The sequence below is a fragment of the Malurus melanocephalus genome, unplaced genomic scaffold (genome assembly GCF_030028575.1).
Source record: "Malurus melanocephalus ecotype Western Australia unplaced genomic scaffold, MMel_1.1 scaffold_1404, whole genome shotgun sequence".
NCBI lineage: Eukaryota > Metazoa > Chordata > Aves > Passeriformes > Maluridae > Malurus > Malurus melanocephalus.
The window spans coordinates 16457-23048 of NW_026624636.1; the positions used below are offsets into that span (position 1 = coordinate 16457).

Here is a 6592-nt window from a genome sequence, read left to right on the forward strand (position 1 = left end):
GGTCCTTCAAAAGTTGGCCATTGACGAGGTGGTCCCTTGACAAGGTGGTCCCTCAAAGAAATTGGACTTTGGCAAGGTGGTCCGTCAGGGAAGCTGGTCTTTGGCGAGGTGGTCCTTCAAAAATGGTCCTTGGCAAGGTGGTCCCTCAAAGAAGTTGATCCTTGATGAGGTGGTCCTTCAAAAGTTGATCCTTGGCAAGATTGTCCCTTAGGGAAACTGATGCTTGGTGAGGTGGTCCTTCAAAAATGGCCCTTGGAAAGGTGGTCCCTCAAAGCTGGTCCTTGGTGAGGTGGTTCTTCCAAGCTGATCCTTGGCAAGGTGGTCCCTCAGAGAACTTGGTCTTTGGCTAGGTGCTTCTTCCTTAGCTGGACCTTGGCAAGGTGGTCTCTCAAAACTGATCCTTGGCRAGGAAGTCCCTCAAACAAGTTGGTCCTTGGTGAGGTGGTCCTTCAAAGTTAGTCCTTGCCAAGGTGATCCTTCAAACTTGGTTCTCGCAAGGTGGTCCTTCAGGGAAGCTGTTCCTTGGCAAGAAGGTCCTTCAAAGTTGGACCTTGACGAGATGGTCCCTCAGGGAAGCTGATCCCTGGCGAGGTGGTCCTTCAAAAATGGTTCTTGGAAAGGTGGTACCTCAAAGCACTTGGTCTTTGACCAGGTGGTCCCTCAGAGAAGTTGATCCTTGGTGAGGTGGTCCTTCAAAAATGGTCCTTGATGAGGTGGTCCCTCAAACTGATTCTTGCAAAGTGGTTCTTCCAAGCTGGTCCTTAGCAAGGAGGTCCTTTAAAGTAGGACCTTGGCAAGGTGATCCTTCCAAGAAGTTGGTCCTTGGCAAGGTGGTCCCTCAAACTGGTCCTTGGCGAGGTGATTCTTCCAAGCTGGTCCTTGTAAGATGGTCCTTCAAGGAACTTGGTCTTTGGCAAGGTGTTTCTTCCAAGCTGGTCCATGGCACGGTGGTTCCTCAAACCTGGACCTTGGTAAGGTGGTCCCTCAAACTGGTCCTTAGAAAGATGGTCCCTCTGAGAAGTTGSTCCTTGCAAGGTGGTCCCTCAAAGCTGGTCCTTGCACGATGGTCCTTCAAAGTTGGACCTTGACGAGATGGTCCCTCAGGGAAGCTGATCCCTGGCGAGGTGGTCCTTCAAAAATGGCTCTTGGAAAGGTGGTCCCTCAAAGAAATTGGACCTTGGCAAGGTGGTCCCTCAGAGAAGTTTGTGCTGGGCAGAGTGGTCCTTTCAAGTTGGTCCTTGGAAAGGTGGTCCCTCAAACTGGTCCTTGCAAGGTGGTCCTTCAAATTTGGTCCTCGGCAAGAAGGTCTTTCAAAATTGGTCCTTGGCAAGATGGCCCCTCAAAGAACTTGGTCTTCAGCAAGGTGGTCCCTCAAAGCTGGTCCCTGGCAAGGCTGTCTCTCAAACTGGTCTTCAGCAAGGTGGTCCTTCCTTGCTGGAACTTGGCAAGGTCGTCCTTCAAAAGTTGGTCCTTGCAAGGTGGTCCCTCAACGTTGATTCTCTCAAGGTGGTCCTTCAAAAGTTGGTCCTTGGCGAGATGGTCCCTCAGGGAAGCTGATCTTTGGCAAGGTGGTCCTTCAGAAATGGTCCTTGGCAAGGTGGTCCCTCAAAGATGGTCCATGGCGAGGTGGTCCTTCAAAAATGGTCCTTGGCGACATGGTCCCTCAGGGAAGTCTGTCCTTGCAAGGTGGTTCTTCTAAGCTGGTCCTTAGCAAGAAGGTCCCTCAAAGCTGGTCCTTGGTGAGGTGGTTCTTCCAAGTTGGACCTTGGCGAGGTGGTCCTTCAAAGCTGGTCCATGGCAAGATGGTCTTTCAAAGCTGGTCTACAGCAAGGTGGTCCCTCAAACTGGTCGTCAGCAAGGTGATCCTTCCTAGCTGGAACTTGGCAAGGTGGTCCCTCAAAGTTGGTTTTCACAAGGTGGTCCTTCAAAAGTTGGTCCTTGGTGAGATGGTCCCTCAGGGAAACTGATCTTTGGCGAAGTGGTCCTTCAAAAATGCTCCTTGGTGAGATGGTCCTTCCAAGTTGGTCCTTGGCAAGGTGGTCCCTCCGAGTTGGTCTTTACCAAGGTGGTCCCTCAGAGAAGCTGGACCTTGGCGAGGTGGTGGCACCCACAAGTCGAGGTGGACACTGCTCCCCAGGGATCCCATGGGTCCTTCCCAGGTTAAACCCCGGCATCTCCTGTCCCTCAGCATGGGAAGGACCATCCACGTTGCCCACGGCTCGGAGGAGCCACCAGCCGTCCTCTGGTGGCCAATGGAGAACCGCCCCGGAAGGTGATTCTGGGCAGAGGGGGTTTCTGGGAGCTGCTCCAGGGGGGTGGAGCCCAAAGCCATTCGCCATTTGTGTCCCCCGCGTTGCCACCGGCTCCTTCCATCCACGGTGCGGTGGCCAAGCGTGAAGAGAGCCCCGCGCATCACTCGTCCCCACGATGCCATGAGCCAACATGGCCGCCGGCACTCGGTCATGGGGGGGAGAGGATGCGGCTCAGGGGGAGACCTCTGAATGCTGCAACGGTTTCTGGTTGCTTGATTCATTGATTGATTGATTGGTTCATTGATTTGTTGATTGATTGGTTGATTGGTTGATTGATTGGTTGATTAATTTGTTGATTGGTTGACGAGTTGATTGATTGATTGGTTGATTGATGAGTTGATTGGTTGATTGGTTTGTTTGTTAGATCAATTCATTGTTGTTTGATTGATCGGTTGGTTGGTTTGTTAGATCAATTCATTGGTTGGTTAGTTTGTTAATTGGATGGTTGATTGATTCATTCACTCATTGATTTGTTGGCTGGTCAGTCAGTTCATCGGTTGATTGATTTGTTTCTTAGATCAATTAATTGGTTGGTTGGTTGGTTGGTTGGTTGGTTGGTTGGTTGGTTGGTTGGTTGGTTGGTTTGATGGTTCATTGGTTGGTTGGTTAACTGATTCATTGATTCATTGATTTGTTGGCTGGTTAGTCAGTTCATTGGTTGATTTGTTTCTTAGCTCGATTAATTGGTTGATTCATTGGTTTGTTAATTGGATGGTTGATTGATTGGTTCACTGATTTGTTGGCTGGTCAGTCGGTTCATTGGTTGATTGATTAGTTGGTTTCTTAGATCAATTATTTGGTTGGTTTGATGGTCCATTGGTTGGTTGGTTGGTTTGTGGGTTGGATAGTGGTTGATTGATTGGTTCCTTTGTTTCTTGGCTGGTCAGTTGGTTCATTGTGTTTGGCTGATTGATTGATTGACTGATTGGTTGGTTTATTAGATCAATTCATTGGTTGTTGATTGATTGATCAGTTGGTTTGTTAGATCAATTCATTGTTTGGTTGATTGATCGGTTGGTTTGTTAGATCAATTCATTGTTGATTGATTGATCGGTTGGTTTGTTAGATCAATTCATTGTTGATTGATTGATTGATTGATTGGTTGGTTTGTTAGATCAATTCATTGGTTGATTGATTGATTGGTTGGTTTGTTAGATCAATTCATTGTTGATTGATTGATCGGTTGGTTTTTTAGATCAATTCATTGTTCATTGATTGATCGGTTGGTTTGTTAGATCAATTCATTGTTGATTGATTGATCGGTTGGTTTTTTAGATCAATTCATTGTTGATTGATTGATCGGTTGGTTTGTTANATGGTCCCTCAGGGAAGTCTGTCCTTGCAAGGTGGTTCTTCTAAGCTGGTCCTTAGCAAGAAGGTCCCTCAAAGCTGGTCCTTGGTGAGGTGGTTCTTCCAAGTTGGACCTTGGCGAGGTGGTCCTTCAAAGCTGGTCCATGGCAAGATGGTCTTTCAAAGCTGGTCTACAGCAAGGTGGTCCCTCAAACTGGTCGTCAGCAAGGTGATCCTTCCTAGCTGGAACTTGGCAAGGTGGTCCCTCAAAGTTGGTTTTCACAAGGTGGTCCTTCAAAAGTTGGTCCTTGGTGAGATGGTCCCTCAGGGAAACTGATCTTTGGCGAAGTGGTCCTTCAAAAATGCTCCTTGGTGAGATGGTCCTTCCAAGTTGGTCCTTGGCAAGGTGGTCCCTCCGAGTTGGTCTTTACCAAGGTGGTCCCTCAGAGAAGCTGGACCTTGGCGAGGTGGTGGCACCCACAAGTCGAGGTGGACACTGCTCCCCAGGGATCCCATGGGTCCTTCCCAGGTTAAACCCCGGCATCTCCTGTCCCTCAGCATGGGAAGGACCATCCACGTTGCCCACGGCTCGGAGGAGCCACCAGCCGTCCTCTGGTGGCCAATGGAGAACCGCCCCGGAAGGTGATTCTGGGCAGAGGGGGTTTCTGGGAGCTGCTCCAGGGGGGTGGAGCCCAAAGCCATTCGCCATTTGTGTCCCCCGCGTTGCCACCGGCTCCTTCTGTCCATGGTGCGGTGGCCAAGAGTGAAGAGAGCCCGGCACGTCCCTCGTCCCCATGATACCATGAGCCAACATGGCCGCCAGCACTCGGCCGTGGGGGGGAGAGGATGCGGCTTGGGGGGAAACCTCTGAATGCTGCAACGGTTCCTTGATTGGTTGATTGATTGATTGGTTCATTGATTTGTTGATTGGTTGATCGGTTGATTGATTGGTTGATTTGTGGGTTGATTGATTGATTGATTGGTTGATTGGTTGGTTGATTGATTGTTTGATTGATTGATCGGTTGGTTTGTTAGATCAATTCATTGTTGATTGATTGATCGGTTGGTTTGTTAGATCAATTCATTGGTTGATTGATCGGTTGGTTTGTTAGATCAATTCATTGTTGATTGATTGATTGATCGGTTGGTTTGTTAGATCAATTCATTGGTTGATTGATTGATTGGTTGTTTGTTAGATCAATTCATTGTTGATCGATTGATCGGTTGGTTTGTTAGATCAATTCATTGGTTGTTGTTTGCTTGATCGGTTGGTTTGTTAGATCAATTCATTGTTGATTGATCGGTTGGTTTGTTAGATCAATTTATTGGTTGGTTGGTTTGATGGTTCATTGGTTGGTTGATTGATTCATTCATTGATTAATTCATTTGCTGGCTGGTCAGTCAGGTCATTGGTTGATTTGTTTCTTAGCTCAATTAATTGGTTGATTCATTGGTTTGTTGATTGGATAGTTGATTGATTCATTCATTGATTTGTTGGCTGGTCAGTCAGTTGATTGATTGATTGATTGGATTCTTAGATCAATTTATTGGTTGGTTTGATGGTTCATTGGTTGGTTGATTGATTGGTTGATTGATTTGTTGGCTGATCAGTCGGTTCATGGGTTGATTGATTAGTTGGTTTCTTAGATCAATTAATTGGTTGGTTTGTTTGTTGGTTCATTGGTTGATTGGTTTGTTGGTGGTTGATTGATTGATTGGTTGATTGATTGATTGATTCCTTTGTTTCTTGGCTGGTCAGTTGGCTCATTGTGTTTGGTTTGTTGATTGATCAGTTGGTTTGTTAGATCAATTCATTGGTTGGTTGGTTGGTTGATTTATTGATTGATTCATTGATTCATTGATTTGTTGGCTGGTCAGTCAGTTCATTGGTTGATTAATTGGTTTCTTATATCAATTAATTGGTTGATTGGTTGGTTTAATGGTTCGTTGGTTGGTTGGTTGGTTGGTTGGATGGATGATTGATTGATTGATTGATTGATTGATTGATTGATTGATTGATTGATTTGTTGGTTGACTGGTTCATTGATTTGTTGGCTTGTCAGTCAGTTCATTGGTTGATTGGTTGGTTGATTTGTTCATCAGATCAATTCATTGGTTGGTTTGATGGTTCATTGGATGATTGGTTGATTGATTGGTTCATTGGTTTGTTGGCTGTTAGTCAGTTCATTGTTGATTGATTGATTGATTGGTTGGTTGGTAGATCAATTCATTGGTTGGTTGGTTTATTATCTGAATGGTTGATTGATTGATTGATTGATTGATTGATTGATTGATTGATTTCTTGGTTGGTTGATTGGTTCATTGCTTTGTTGATTGATCAGTTAGTTCATCGTTGGTTGATTAATTGATTGATTGGTTTGTTATATCAATTCATTGGTTGATTGGTCGGTTGGTTTCTCTGCTGGTCAGTTGGTTCATTGATTGATCAGTTGGTCAGTTGGTTTGTTGATTTATTGCTTGGAAAATTGGTTGATGGATCCATTGGGCGGTTGATTGATCACTCAGTTGGTTGATTGATTCGTTTGTTGATTGGTTGGCTCATTGTTTTTCCATTGGTTGCTTTATTGGTTTGTTGGTCTGTTGTTTCCTTGATTGACTGATTGATTGACTGTTTCATTCATTCTTTACTTAATTGATCGATTGATTGCTCAGCCAATCAAGCCAGATAGATAGATAGATAGATAGATTACTCCACCTGTCCCCATCCCGCAGTCCGAGGACCTGGGTGCCTGCAATTGATCAGTTGAGTTGATTGATTGATTGATTACTTCATTCATTCTTTACTTAATTGATTGACGCCAATCCAGCCTGATTGATTGATTGATTAATTGATTACTCCACCTGTCCCCATCCCGCAGTCCGAGGACCTTGTCACCTGCGATTGATCAGTTGGTTTGTTCATTGGGCAATTGATTGATTGATCAGTTGATTCACTGAGCATTTCATTGATTGCTTTATTCATTCTTTAC

At 45.5% G+C, this 6592-nt stretch overlaps 1 protein-coding gene across 1 annotated transcript in view; it reads left to right on the plus strand.

Annotated features, from left to right (window-relative positions):
* The window catches only part of ARHGAP39 (Rho GTPase activating protein 39), a gene marked incomplete at its 5' end in the record, with an annotated part of 41178 nt that overhangs the window by 15731 nt on the left and 18855 nt on the right, over positions 1 to 6592 (plus strand). The window lies entirely within an intron of this gene.